Here is a 16089-nt window from a genome sequence, read left to right as displayed (position 1 = left end):
TCTGACTGGGATTTACCATTTGAATTAATGTGTGATGCTATTGATTTTGCTATAGGAGCTGTTTTAGGACAGAGGCATGGTAAGCTTGTACATGTCATTTACTATGCCAGTCGTGTGTTAAATGATGCTCAAAAGAATTACACAACTACAGAAAAGGAATTATTAGCCGTTGTGTATGTCGTTGATAAGTTTAGGTCCTATTTACTTGGTTCTAAGGTTATTGTTTATACTAACCATGCTGTTTTGAAGTACCTTCTAACTAAATAGGATTCTAAACCAAGATTAATCAGATGGATGCTGCTCCTTCAGAAGTTTGATATTGAGATAAAAGACAGGAAAGGGTCAGAAAATCAAGTAGCTGACCATCTCTCCAAGATTGAGCCTGAAGCCAGAGTACAACCACCCACAGCTGTGACTGAGACATTTCCAAATGAGCAATTGTTCCTCCGTCAGCAGGCTCCATGGTTTGCAGACATTACAAATTATAAGGCCATGAATTTTATTCCAAAGGAGGACAGTAGGCAACAAGTGAAGAAACTATTGACTGATGCAAAGTACTACATTTGGGAGGAACCATACCTGTTTAAAAGGTGTTCAGATGGTATCATCCAGAGATGTGTCCCAGATGAAGAAACACAGCAAATCCTTTGGCACTGTCATGGTTCGGATTATGGAGGCCACTTTGGTGGTGAAAGGACAGCTACAAAGGTCCTTCAGAGCGGGTTTTACTGGCCGACTCTCTTTAAAGATTTAAGAGAATTTGTGAAGCACTGTGACAGGTGTACAAAAGCTATGAACCTCCCTGCCAACCATGAAATGCCACAGCAGGGGATTCTTGAGGTTGAGCTGTTTGATGTGTGTGGTATTGATTTCTTGGGACCTTTTTCACCCTCACATTCAAACAACTATATTCTAGTGGCGGTTGATTATGTGTCCAAGTGGGTGGAAGCTGTAGCTCTACCCACTAATGATGCCAAGGTGGTAATGAGCTTTCTTCAGAGGTACATCTTTAGCCAGTTTGGTATCCCAAGGACACTCATTAGTGATGGAGGCAGTCACTTCTGTAACAGACAGCTGGACTCTCTTCTGCCGAGATATAGAGTCCGTCATAAAGTGGCAAATCCCTATTACCCTCAGACAAGTGGACAGGTTGAAGTTTCCAACAGGGATATTAAGAGGATTCTAGAGAAGACCGTCAGTGTTTGAAGAAAGGATTGGTCTAGGAAGCTTGATGATGCTCTCTGGGCATACCGGACAGCGTACAAGACTCCCATTAGCATGTCCCCTTATCAGTTGGTCTATGGCAAAGCCTGTCACCTGCCAGTTGAGCAGGAGCATAAAGCCTACTGGGCAATCAGATATCTGAATCTTGATTTAGAAGTTGCAGGAATTAAGCGAATGCTTCAGTTGAATAAGCTTGATGAATTCAAATATTCAGCTTATGAGAATGCCAAGCTCTATAAGGAGAGAAATAAGCTACTGCATGACAAGAAGATTGCCATCAGAGTCTTTGAGCCAGGACAGAGAGTGCTTCTATATAATTCAAGGCTCAAATTCTTTCCCGGGAAGCTGAAATCCCGGTGGTCAGGACCGTTTGTGGTTACCAGAGCTTCACCATATGGTCATGTGGAAATACAGGAAGAGAATTCTAACAAGAATTTTACAGTGAATGGCCAGAGGTTGAAGCACTATCTGGGAGGCGAGATTGATCGCCAGAGGTCTACTCATCTGCTGAATTAGCAGAACTGACCGTCAAGCTAGTGACGTTAAAGAAGCGCTTGTCGGGAGGCAACCCGATAATTTCGTATCCTTAGTACTTTTCGTAGTAGTAGTTTTCTTACTTGTTTGATTTTTTATTGAGTTTTTACTGTTTCTCTGATCATGCAGCTATTTTATCACAAGAACCGAACACCTCAGGTGAAAAAAAAAGAAAAAAAAGAAAAAAAACGAGCACACGACGAGTAAGCGTCGCTGACGTGTACGCGTCATAGGTGTGTGCGTAAAAAATAAAATTGAATAGAGAGTTGAGCTGGTGTGGTGCTGAAACTATGCATTTCGCACAAACAAGCCCACGCATATGCGCGTCGTTTGCGATTGACGCTTACGCGTGACCTCGCAAATCGGCGTCAATGAGTGTCTGGGCAGAGAGTTGTGTTGGCTTGGGGCTGTGATGCCAGGGCATTTTGGCCAGTTTCACTGACCTTTTCTTTACTGTTTTTAAGGTAGTTTCATGTATTTTCTTAGGAAATAAGCTAGTTTTGGGTAGATATTCACTTACATCTTGATTTAAGCAAATATTGTGAACTTTGAATGATTTCATGAGAATTTTGCATGAATTATATGATAAATTGGATGATGCATGATCCCATGATTAAGAGCAATACTTTGATGCACTTTGTTTGATTGATTTCAGGCCAAAAGAAGAAGAGAAGAAGCCACGTTAGTAGCTACGTTAGTTACACTAACGTGGGCACTAACGTGGAAGGAAGGAAAGCCCCAACGTTAGTGAGAAAAGTTAGTGGCATTAACTTTGAAGAAAGGAAATAGAGCCAGCGTTAGTGACACTTAACATTATCACTAACGTTGGACCAAGATCATAAGTGGGCACGTTAGTTGCCACGTTAACTTAGTTAACGTGGCCTCTAACGTTAAGAAGAAAGGGGGGAAGCCAACGTTAGTGACATTCAACATTATCACTAACGTTGGCCAAGTCACATTAAGCCACGTTAACTTCCACGTTAACCTAGTTAACGTGGAAGCTAACATGAGGAAACAAAGTGGTCGACAACTTTAGTGACACCAAACATTGTCACTAACGTTGGGATGAACACACACTATCCCCAAGAAGCCACGTTAACTCCCACGTTAACCTAGTTAACGTGGAAGTTAACGTGAAGAAGAAGAAGTTGTCGACAATGTTAGTGACACCAAACATTATCACTAACATTTCCAACACAAGCCACAATAAGCCACGTTAACTCCCACGTTAACTTAGTTAACGTGGTAGTTAACGTGGGCAAAAGTCCCACCTGGCAGCCTGACCATGCCTTCTTCAAACATGCATAACTTGAGCCACAAAACTCCAAATGAGGTGATTCCAGTGGTATTGGAAAGTAGGATTCCAGAGCTTTCCAAGCATATATGGCACTACATGGTTGACACTAAATATGAGGGAGAAAACCTGCCCCGAAAGTGCAATGATGACATGGTATCAGCCTGTATTTTTGCTAACTGACCTCTTCACCTTCCAAGAAGTATAACTCGAGTTGTAGAGCTCCAAATGATGCGCTTCCAAAGGCATTGGAAAGTAGACATCCAGTGCTTTCCAACAATATATAATAGTATGGGCTGGACACTAAGTTTGAGCTTCAGAAACATGAAAATCGCTAGCGTTATTGGCAATCAACATTTCCAGTAACGTTGGCATATATGCCAACGACCATGTCCACTTCAAAGGAGTATAACTTGAGCTACAGAGGTCCAATTGAGGTGATTCCAGTTGCGTTAGAAAGCTGACATTCAGAGCTTTCCAAAGATATATAATAATTTATAGTGGGCATGAACTTTGAGCACAAACAAGAGGCATCCTTTAAGCCCCAAAAACACCAACTGGGCAGCAAGTGCAACGTTAGCCACAATAACTTCAGCACTAACGCCACACCTGTAGCGTTAGTGTGGCTAACTTTAGCACTAACTTTAGCACCTGGGCCTCAACTTAACTCACTTCTCTCTCAAGTCCACTTCAAAGCTCAAGCAAGCAAGCCCACAATTGTCAACCAATCAAGACCACAAGAAGCATCTAGAATAGGAATTTTCATTTTATTGTAATTTGCTTTTATTTTCATTTTGTAATTTAGGAGAGCCTATATAAAGGCCTTAGTTTTTACATTCAAGTCATTCTGGAATTCTGGAAATTGAAGGAAGGGGGAGAGAGTGAAGACCAATTTGAACTTCTGTGAATTGGCACACTCCAAGGGGAGTGGGTCTTCGGACCCCTCCCCTCAACCACTCTTCTTCCTTTTCTCTTCTTTTCTTTTCTTAGTAGTAGTTTTTATTTTAGTTGTAATTTTCATTTATGAATATTAAATTTTCAATTCCAGTTTTTATCTTCATCTTTACTCTTCTGCACTTTCTTTCTTTTCTATTTTTGTAGAGCAATGATCAACTAACTCTTTACATTGGGTTAGAGAGCTCTATTGTGATTCAATGGATCAATTGTAGTTCTCATTATTCTTCTTCTATCTTTTCTCTTGATTTTACTTGAAAGCTTTCGATCTTCATCCAATTGGGTAGTGATCTTGGAAAAGAAACTATTCATACTTGGATCTCTTCTGAACCTTGGAAGAGGAATGAAGAGATCAAGCTAGAAATGCTTTCTCATGCTGGACCAAATTGGGTTTGGATGGATATGTGACTATAATCCTCTCAATACTTGATTTGGAAAATGCATGTGGTATAATCAGTGACCATACTTCATCTCTTCTCATGAGCAATTGACCAAGGAATTGGCTATTGATCAAGATTTGAGAGATTGAATTACAAGGAATTGTAATTCGATCAATTAAGATTGCCAAGGAGATCAATGAGTGCATTGATTGAGGAAGAGATGAGAATGAACTTGATCCGGAGGATTGCAATATCTCTTGATCCCAATGTTCATTTTATTTTTAGTTCTTACATTTACTTTTCTTGCCATTTTACTTTTCTGCACTTTATTGCTTTCTTTACTTTTCTGTCAATTTACAATTCCTGCTGCCCATCATCCAAATCTGATTCGTCTAACTAGGATAATTAATCAACCATTGATTGCTTAATCCGTTAATCTCTGTGGGATTCGACTTCACTCTATTGTGAGTTTTACTTGACGACAATTCGGTACACTTGCCGAAGAGAGATTTGTTGAGAGACAAGTTTTCCGTGCATCAAGTTTATGACGCCGTTGCCGGGGATTAATTGTGATTAACAAACTACCGGTTGGTTGATTACCTAGATTAGACATTTTCTTTTGTTTTGCTTTATTCATGTAATTGCTTTAGTTCTTTATTTTCTATGCTCTTTAACTGTTTGTGTTAATGCCTCACCAAGAAGCCCCTGTTCGTGACAGCTTTGGCTCTTGGTGATTTTGTTATTAATACAACAGTTCTTTACTCAGCTTCTTTCCAAATAAAATTGGCATATGATCACATTCTAAGTTTGGTGTTGCCCTGCAACAATCTGTTTCCAATCTTTCTGGATACTTGCATCAATTCTAAGAGAAAGTGTGATGAGCGGATAATTTATACGCTTTTTGACACTGTTTTTAGTATGTTTTTAGTAGGATCTAGTTACTTTTAGGGATGTTTTCATTAGTTTTTATGTTAAATTCACATTTCTGGACTTTATTACGAGTTTGTGTGTTTTTCTGTGATTTCAGGTATTTTCTGGCTGAAATTGAGGGACTTGAGCTGAAATCAGATTCAGAGGTTGAAAAAGGACTGCTGATGCTGTTGGATTCTGACCTCCCTGCACTCAAAGTGGATTTTCTGGAGCTACAGAACTCGAAATGGCGCGCTTCCAATTGCGTTGGAAAGTAGACATCCAGGGCTTTCCAGAAATATATAATAGTCCATACTTTGGCTAAGAATTGACGACGTAAACTGGCGTTCAACGCCAGCCTTCTGCCCAAATCTGGCGTCCAGCGCCAGAAAAGGATCCAAAACCAGAGTTGAACGCCCAAACTGGCACAAATACTGGCGTTCAACTCCACAAATGGCCTCTGCACGTGCAACACTCAAGCTAAGCCCAAACACACACCAAGTGGGCCCAGGAAGTGGATTTATGCATCAATTACTTACTCATGTAAACCCTAGTAGCTAGCTTATTATAAATAGGACCTTTTACTAGTCTTTTTTGACAATCTTTGGTCTCAGTTTTAATCCATTGTTCATCTTAGGAGACTATTGATCACGCTTTAGGGGGCTGGCCATCTCGGCCATGCCTGGACCTTCACTTATGTATTTTCAAACGGTAGAGTTTCTACACTCCATAGATTAAGGTGTGGAGCTCTGCTGTTCCTCAAAGATTAATGCAAAGTACTACTGTTTTCTATTCAATTCTTCTTATTTCTCTTCTAAGATATCCATTCGCACCCAAGAACGTGATGAAGGTGATGATTATGTGTGACGCTCATCATCCTTCTCCCTTATGAACGCGTGCCTGACAAACACTTCTGTTCTACATGAATTAAGCTAGAATGAGTATCTCTTAGATCTCCTAACCAGAATCTTCGTGGCGTAAGCTAGAATGATGGTGGCATTCAAGAGAATCCGGAAAGTCTAAACCTTGTCTGTGGTATTCTGAGTAGGATTCAATGATTGGATGACTGTGACGAGCTTCAAACTCGCGAGTGCTGGGCTTTAGTGACAGACGCAAAAGGAGGGTGAATCCTATTCCAGCATGATCGAGAACTGACAGATGAATAGCCGTGCCGTGACAGGGTGCGTGAGCATATTATTCACTGAGAGGAGGGGATGTAGCCACTGACAACGGTGATGCCCTTGCATAAAGCCAGCCATGGAAAGGAGTAAGACTGATTGGATGAAGATAGCAGGAAAGCAGAGGTTCAGAGGAACAAAAAGCATCTCCATTCGCTTATCTGAAATTCCTACCAATGATTTACATAAGTACCTCTATCCCTATTCTATTATTTATTATTCGAAAACACCATTATCACTTTATATCTGCCTGACTGAGATTTACAAGGTGACCATAGCTTGCTTCATACCAACAATCTCCGTGGGATTCGACCCTTACTCACGTAAGGTATTACTTGGACGACCCAGTGCACTTGCTGGTTAGTTATATCGAAGTTGTGACAATTATGAATTAAGATCAAAGCACCAAGCTTTGGAGCCATTACCAGGGATTGTTCGAGCCTGGACATCACAATTGCTCAGATTAGGTAATTTTCTTTTTATTTTCTTTCAAAAATTTTTCAAAAATATTTCAAAATTTTCTCCTTTGTTTTCGAAAAAAAATGTTTTCAAAAAAAATTTTATTCAAAATTTTTAAGAATGAATTCTAGTGTTTCATGAAGCATGTAAAGCCTGGCTGGCTGTAAAGCCATGTCTAAATTCTTTTGGACTGAGGCTTGCAATTTGTTATCAAAGAGCAATATACTCTCGTGTTAAAGGCTAAAGCTTGGCTGGCCATTGGCCATGTCTAGTGTTTTGGACTGGAGCTTTCATTGAAAGCTTGGCTGGCTAGTGAGCCATGTCTAATTCCTGGACTGAAGCTTTAGACTAAGAATGCAAGATTCCTGGAATTCATATTAAAAATTTTGGAATCCTTAATTTTTCTTTTTCATATTATTTTCGAAAAAATCCAAAAAAATTAGAAAATCATAAAAATCAAAAATATTTTTCTGTTTCTTGTTTGAGTCTTGAGTCATATCATAAGTTTGGTGTCACTTGCATATGCATCTTGCATTTTTTCGAAAATATCATGCATTCATAGTGTTCTCCATGATCTTCAAGTTGTTCTTGGTAAGTCTTCTTGTTTGATCTTGATGTTTTCATGTTTTGTGTCTTTTCTTGTTTTCCATGTGCATTTTTCGTTTCTTAGAGTCTAAACATTAAAGAATTCTAAGTTTGGTGTCTTGCATGTTTTCTTTGCATAAAAAAAATTTTTTCAAAGTATTCTTGGTGTTCATCTTGACATTCATAGCATTCTTGCATGCATCACATGTTTTGATCTAAAAATTTCATGCATTACATTTTTTTGTGTTTTTCTCTCTCATCATAAAAATTCAAAAAATCAAAAAAATCTTTCCCTTTTTCTCTCATCAAATTCGAAAATTTGGATTGACTTTTTCAAAAATTTTTAAAATCAAATTGTTTCTCATGAGTCAAATCAAATTTTCAATTTGAAAATCTTATCTTTTTCAAAATCTTTTTCAAAAATCAAATCTTTTTCAAAATTATTAGTTATTTTCGAAAATTCCAAAAATATTTTTCAAAAATCTTTTTCTTATTTTTATACCAAATTTTCGAAAATAACATAATCAATTAATGTTTTGATTCAAAAATTTGAAGTTTGTTACTTGCTTGTTAAGAAAGATTCAAACTTTGAGTTCTAGAATCATATCTTGTGATTTCTTATGAATCAAGTCATTAATTGAGATTTTAAAAATCATATCTTTTTCAAAAACTAATTTCTATCATATCTTTTCAAAAATATCTTCTCATCTTATCTTTTTCAAAAATATCTTTTCAAAATATCTTTCCTAACCTCCTAACTTCCTATCTTTTCAAAATTTGTTTCAACTAACTAACTAACTTTTTGTTTGTTTCTTAACTTTTTCAAAACTACCTAACTAACTCTCTCTCTCTCTAATTTTCGAAAATATCTCCCCTCTTTTTCAAAAATTTCTTTTTTTAACTAATTATTTTTATTTTTAAATTTTAAAAATTTTTCGAAAATTTCTAACATTTTTCAAAAACCATTTTTCAAAAATCACTAACTCTTTTTCAAAATAATTTTCAAAAATTATACCTCCCCCATCCTATTCTATTTATTCATTCATATCCTAACATCTCATCTCACATCTCTTCCATCCTCACAGTTGTGTTTCTTCCATTATATTACATTCTTTGTCTCCCCCTCTCTTCTTCCACTCACACAGGGATCCCTATACTGTGGTATAAAGGATCTCTATTATTATTATTATTTTTCTGTGCCTTCTTCTTTGTCATATGAGCAGGAGCAAGGATAAGAACATTCTTGTGGAAGCAGATCCAGAACCTGAAAGGACTCTGAAGAGAAAATTAAGAGAAGCTAAAATACAACAATACAGAGATAACCTTTCAGAAATTTTCGAACAGGAAGAGAATATGGCAGCCGAAAATAATAATAATGTAAGGAAGATGCTTGGTGACTTTATTGCACCTAATTCCAATCTACATGGAAGAAGTATCTCCATTCCTGCCATTGGAGCAAACAACTTTGAGCTGAAACCTCAATTAGTTTCTCTGATGCAGCAGAACTGCAAGTTTCATGGACTTCCATCTGAAGATCCTTTTCAGTTCTTGACTGAATTCTTGCAGATATGTGATACTGTTAAGACTAATAGAGTAGATCTTGAAGTCTACAGGCTCATGCTTTTCTCTTTTGCTGTAAGAGACAGAGCTAGATTATGGTTGGATTCTCAACCCAAAGACAGCCTGAACTCTTGGGATAAGCTGGTCACGGCTTTCTTAGCCAAGTGCTTTCCTCCTCAAAAGCTGAGCAAGCTTAGAGCTGATGTTCAAACCTTCAGACAAAAAGAAGGTGAATCCCTCTATGAAGCTTGGGAAAGATACAAACAGTTGACCAAAAAGTGTCCTTCTGACATGCTTTCAGAATGGACCATCCTGGATATATTCTATGATGGTTTATCTGAGCTATCAAAGATGTCATTGGATACCTCTACAGGTGGATCCATTCACCTAAAGAAAACGCCTGCAGAAGCTCAAGAACTCATTGACATGGTTGCTAATAACCAGTTCATGTACACTTCTGAAAGGAATCCTGTGAGTAATGGGACGCCTATGAAGAAGGGAGTTCTTGAAGTTGATACTCTGAATGCCATATTGGCTCAGAATAAAATATTGACTCAGCAAGTCAATATGATCTCTCAGAGTCTGCATGGAATGCAAGCTGCATCCAATAGTACTCAAGAGGCTTCTCCTGAAGAAGAAGCTTATGATCCTGAGCACCCTGCAATAGCAGAGGTAAATTACTTAGGTGAACCTTATGGAAACACCTATAACTCAACATGGAGAAATCATCCAAATTTCTCATGGAAGGATTAAAAGCCCCAACAAGGCTTTAATAATGGTGGAAGAAACAGGTTTAGCAATAGCAAGCCTTTTCCATCATCAACTCAGCAACAGACAGAGAACTCTGAACAAAATGCTTCTAATTTAGCAAATCTAGTCTCTGATCTATCTAAGGCCACTGTAAGTTTCATGAATGAAACAAGGTCTTCCATTAGAAATCTGGAAGCACAAGTGGGCCAGCTGAGTAAAAGGATCACTGAAATCCCTCCTAGTACTCTCCCAAGCAATACAGAAGAGAACCCAAAAGGAGAGTGCAAGGCCATTGACATAAGCGCCATGGCCGAACCTGTGAGGAGAGGAGAGGACGTGAATCCCAAGGAGGAGGACCTCCTGGGACGTCCAGTGATCAATAAGGAGCTTCCCTCTGAGGAACCAAAGGACTCTGAGGCTCATCTAGAGACCATAGAGATTCCATTGAACCTCCTTATGCCCTTCATGAGCTCTGATGAGTATTCCTCTTCTGAAGAGAATGAGGATGTCACTGAAGAGCAAACTGCCAAGTTTCTTGGTGCAATCATGAAGCTGAACGCCAAATTGTTTGGCATTGATGCTTGGGAAGTTGAACCTCCCTTGTTCATCAATGAACTAAGTGATCTGGATCAACTGACATTGCCTCAGAAGAGACAGGATCCTGGAAAGTTCATAATACCCTGTACCATAGGCACCATGATCTTTAAGGCTCTGTGTGACCTTGGTTTAGGAATAAACCTCATGCCCCTCTCTGTAATAGAGAAACTGGGAATCTATGGGGTGCAAGCTGCTAAAATCTCACTAGAGATGGCAGACAGCTCAAGAAGACAGGCTTATGGACAAGTAGAAGATGTATTAGTAAAGGTTGAGGGCCTTTACATACCTACTGATTTCATAGTCCTGGATACTGGAAAGGAAGAGGATGAATCCATCATCCTAGGAAGACCTTTCCTGGCCACAGCAAGAGCTGTGATTGATGTTGACAGAGGTGAAATAGTCCTTCAATGGAATGAGAACTCCCTTGTATTCAAAACTCAAGGATCTCCCTCTGCAACCATGGAGAGGAAGCTTGAAAAGCTTCCTCAAAGCAGAGTCAACCAGAGCCCCACAGTCAAACTCTAAGTTTGGTGTTGGGAAGCCACAACCAAACTCTAAGTTTGGTGTTGAACTCCCATATCCAAACTCTAAGTTTGGTGTTGGAGAGTCTCAACAAAGCTCTGCACATCTGTGAGGCTCCATGAGAGCCCACTGTCAAGCTATTGACATTAAAGAAGCGCTTGTTGGGAGGCAACCCAATGTTTATCTAATTCTTATTTTTATTGTTTTCTTAGGTTCATGATCATGTGGAGTCACAAAATAAATATAAAAATTGAAAACGGAATAAAAAACAGCAAAAGAAAAATTACACCCTGGAGGAGCATCTGTCTGGCGTTCAGCGCCAGAACAGAGCATGGTTCTGGCGCTGAACGCCCAAAATGGGCAGCTTCTGGGCGCTGAACGCCAGAACAGGCATGGTTCTGGCGTTCAACGCCAGAAATGGCACACAGATGGGCATTGAACGCCCAAAATGGCTACCAACCTGGCGCTGAACGCCCAGAGTTGGGTACAAAGGCATTTTTACATGCCTAATGGTGCAGGGATGTAAATGCCTTGACACCTCAGGATCTGTGGACCCCACAGGATCATCTTAGGATCTGTGGACCCCACAGGATCCACTCAGGATCTGTGGACCCCACAGGATCCCCACCTACCTCCACTCACTTCTTCTCACCACTCTCTTTCACACAACCCCATAAACACTCTTCCCTAAAAACCCCTCACCAATCACCTCAATCTCTCTTCCCCACTAAACCTTCACCACTCACATCCACCCACTCTTCCCAATAAACCTACCTCATAAACTCCACCTACCTTCAAAATTCAAAACCAATTTCCCACCCAAACCCACCCATATGGCCGAACCTTAACCCCCCTCCCTTCCCTATATAAAGACCTCTATTCTTCATCAAATTCACACAACACACCCCTCTACACTCCTCTTGGCCGAAACCACATCTCCCTCTCCCTCTCCATATTTCTTCTTCTTCTTCTTCTATTCTTCTGTTTATTGCTCGAGGGCGAGCAATATTCTAAGTTTGGTGTGGTAAAAGCATAGCTTTTTTGTTTTTCCATTACCATTAATGGCATCTAAGACTGGAGAATCGTCTAGAAGAGGGAAAGGGAAGACAAAAGCTTCCACATCCGAGTCATGGGAGATGGAAAGGTTCATCTCCAAAGCCCATCAAGACAACTTCTATGATGTTGTGGCTAAGAAGAAGGTGATCCCTGAGGCCCCTTTTAAACTCAAAAGAAATGAGTATCCGGAGATCCGACATGAAATTCAAAGAAGAGGTTGGGAAGTTCTAACAAATCCCATCCAACAAGTCGGCATCCTAATGGTTCAAGAGTTCTATGCCAATGCATGGATCACCAAGAACCATGATCAAAGTAAGAACCCGGATCCAAAAAACTATGTTACAATGGTTCGGGGGAAATACTTAGATTTTAGTCCGGAGAATGTGAGGTTGGCGTTCAACTTGCCATACATGGAAGAGAACGCACGCCCCTACACAAGGAGAGTCAACTTTGATCAAAGGTTGGACCAAGTCCTTATGGACATATGTGTAGAAGGAGCTCAATGGAAGGTTGACTCCAAAGGCAAGCCGGTTCAACTAAGAAGATTGGACCTCAAGCCTATAGCTAGAGGATGGTTGGAGTTTATTCAATGCTCAATCATTCCCACTAGCAACCGGTCTGAAGTCACTATAGACCGGGCCATCATGATCCATAGCATCATGATTGGAGAAGAGGTGGAAGTTCATGAGATCATACCTCAAGAACTCTACAAGGTGGCTGACAAGTCCTCCACCATGGCAAGGTTAGCCTTTCCTCACCTCATCTGCCACCTATGCAATTCGGCTGGGATTGACATAGAGGGAGATATCCTCATCAAAGAGGACAAGCCCATCACTAAGAAAAAGATGGAGCAAGCAAGAGAGCCCAGTCATGGAGCTCAAGAGGCGCAAGAAGCTCACTTCCATGAGATCCCTGAGATGCCTCAAATGCACTTTCCTCCACAAAACTATTGGGAGAAAAACAACACCTCCTTAGGAGAATTGAGTTCCAATATGGGACAACTAAGGGTGGAACATCAAGAGCACTCCATCATGCTCCATGAAATAAGAGAATATCAAAAAGCAATGAGGGAGGAGAAACAAAGACAAGGAAGAGACATAGAAGAGCTCAAGGACATCATTGGTTCCTCAAGAAGGAAACGCCACCATCACTAAGGTGGATTCATTCCTTGTTCTTACTTTCTCTGCTTTTCGTTTTCTATGTTATGTGCTTATCTGTGTTTGTGTCTTCATTACATGATCATTAGTAGTTAGTAACTTTGTCTTAAAGTTATGAATGTCCTATGAATCTATCACCTCTCTTAAATGAAAAATATTTTAATTCAAAAGAACAAGAAGTACATGAGTTTCGAATTTATCCTTGAACTTAGTTTAATTATATTGATGTGGTGACAATGCTTCTTGTTTTCTGAATGTATGCTTGAACAGTGCATATGTCTTTTGAAGTTGTTGTTTAAGAATGTTAAATATGTTGGCTCTTGAAAGAATGATGACTAGGAGACATGTTATTTGATAATCTGAAAAATCATAAAAATGATTCTTGAAGCAAGAAAAAGCAGCAAAGAACAAAGCTTGCAGAAAAAAAAAATAGGCGAAAAAAAAAATAGAAAGAAAAAGAAAAAGCAAGCAGAAAAAGCCAAAGCTCTTAAAACCAAGAGGCAAGAGCAAAAAGCCAATAACCCTTAAAACCAAAAGGCAAGGGAAATAAAAAGGATCCCAAGGCTTTGAGCATCAGTGGATAGGAGGGCCTAAAGGAATAAAATCCTGGTCTAAGCGGCTAAACCAAGCTGTCCCTAACCATGTGCTTGTGGCGTGTAGGTGTCAAGTAAAAACTTGAGACTGAGCGGTTAAAGTCAAGGTCCAAAGCAAAAGAAGAGTGTGCTTAAGAACCCTGGACACCTCTAATTGGGGACTTTAGCAAAGCTGAGTCACAATCTGAAAAGGTTCACCCAATTATGTGTCTGTGGCATTTATGTATCCAGTAGTAATACTGGAAAACAAAGTGCTTAGGGCCACGGCCAAGACTCATAAAGAAGCTGTGTTCAAGAATCATCATACTGAACTAGGAGAGTCAATAACACTATCCGAAATCTGAAGTTCCTATAGATGCCAATCATTCTAAACCTCAATGGATAAAGTGAGATGCCAAAACTATTCAAGAGGCAAAAAGTTATAAGTCCCGCTCATTTGATTGCAGCTATGTTTCATTGATAGTTTGGAATTTATAGTATATTCTCTTCTTTTTATCCTATTTTATTTTCAGTTGCTTGGGGACAAGCAACAATTTAAGTTTGGTGTTGTGATGAGCGGATAATTTATACGCTTTTTGACACTGTTTTTAGTATGTTTTTAGTAGGATCTAGTTACTTTTAGGGATGTTTTCATTAGTTTTTATGTTAAATTCACATTTCTAGACTTTACTACGAGTTTGTGTGTTTTTCTGTGATTTCAGGTATTTTCTGGCTGAAATTGAGGGACTTGAGCTGAAATCAGATTCAGAGGTTGAAAAAGGACTGCTGATGCTGTTGGATTCTGACCTCCCTGCACTCAAAGTGGATTTTCTGGAGCTACAGAACTCGAAATATCGCGCTTCCAATTGCGTTGGAAAGTCGACATCCAGGGCTTTCCAGCAATATATAATAGTCCATACTTTGGCCAAGAATTGACGACGTAAACTGGCGTTCAACGCCAGCCTTCTGCCCAAATCTGGCGTCCAGCGCCAGAAAAGGATCCAAAACCAGAGTTGAACGCCCAAACTGGCACAAATACTGGCGTTCAACTCCACAAATGGCCTCTGCACGTGCAACACTCAAGCTAAGCCCAAACACACACCAAGTGAGCCCAGGAAGTGGATTTATGCATCAATTACTTACTCATGTAAACCCTAGTAGCTAGCTTATTATAAATAGGACCTTTTACTAGTCTTTTTTGACAATCTTTGGTCTCAGTTTTAATCCATTGTTCATCTTAGGAGACTATTGATCACGCTTTAGGGGGCTGGCCATCTCGGCCATGCCTGGACCTTCACTTATGTATTTTCAAACGGTAGAGTTTCTACACTCCATAGATTAAGGTGTGGAGCTCTGCTGTTCCTCAAAGATTAATGCAAAGTACTACTGTTTTCTATTCAATTCTTCTTATTTCTCTTCTAAGATATCCATTCGCACCCATGAACGTGATGAAGGTGATGATTATGTGTGACGCTCATCATCCTTCTCCCTTATGAACGCGTGCCTGACAAACACTTCTGTTCTACATGAATTAAGCTAGAATGAGTATCTCTTAGATCTCCTAACCAGAATCTTCGTGGCGTAAGCTAGAATGATGGCGGCATTCAAGAGAATCCGGAAAGTCTAAACCTTGTCTGTGGTATTCTGAGTAGGATTCAATGATTGGATGACTGTGACGAGCTTCAAACTCGCGAGTGCTTGGCGTTAGTGACAGACGCAAAAGGAGGGTGAATCCTATTCCAGCATGATCGAGAACCGACAGATGAATAGCCGTGCCGTGACAGGGTGCGTGAGCATATTATTCACTGAGAGGAGGGGATGTAGCCACTGACAACGGTGATGCCCTTGCATAAAGCCAGCCATGGAAAGGAGTAAGACTGATTGGATGAAGATAGCAGGAAAGCAGAGGTTCAGAGGAACAAAAAGCATCTCCATTCGCTTATCTGAAATTCCTACCAATGATTTACATAAGTACCTCTATCCCTATTCTATTATTTATTATTCGAAAACACCATTATCACTTTATATCTGCCTGACTGAGATTTACAAGGTGACCATAGCTTGCTTCATACCAACAATCTCCGTGGGATTCGACCCTTACTCACGTAAGGTATTACTTGGACGACCCAGTGCACTTGCTGGTTAGTTGTATCGAAGTTGTGACAATTATGAATTAAGATCAAAGCACCAAGCTTTGGAGCCATTACCAGGGATTGTTCGAGCCTGGACATCACAATTTCGTGCACCAAAATGTCACACTAAGTTTGGTGTGCCACTTATTTTTCTATGCAATGTATCCAGCAACACCACTTGTTTGTATAATCATAATGCCTTTGCTTCTTAGGCTTGCAGTGTTAT

At 39.8% G+C, this 16089-nt stretch overlaps 1 non-coding gene across 1 annotated transcript; it reads right to left on the bottom strand.

The window, feature by feature from the left end:
- Positions 1-9266: 9266 nt before the first annotated feature.
- LOC148555115 (small nucleolar RNA R71) lies at positions 9267-9374 on the bottom strand. The gene has a single exon (XR_015887665.1). It is a non-coding gene; the product is annotated as a small nucleolar RNA R71 (small nucleolar RNA).
- Positions 9375-16089: the final 6715 nt, after the last annotated feature.

The sequence above is a fragment of the Arachis ipaensis genome, chromosome B6 (genome assembly GCF_059453495.1).
Source record: "Arachis ipaensis isolate K30076 ecotype BB chromosome B6, ASM5945349v1, whole genome shotgun sequence".
Classification (NCBI taxonomy): domain Eukaryota; kingdom Viridiplantae; phylum Streptophyta; class Magnoliopsida; order Fabales; family Fabaceae; genus Arachis; species Arachis ipaensis.
Note: the sequence above shows the minus strand (reverse complement) of the source record. Positions and strands in the feature narration are given on the sequence as shown.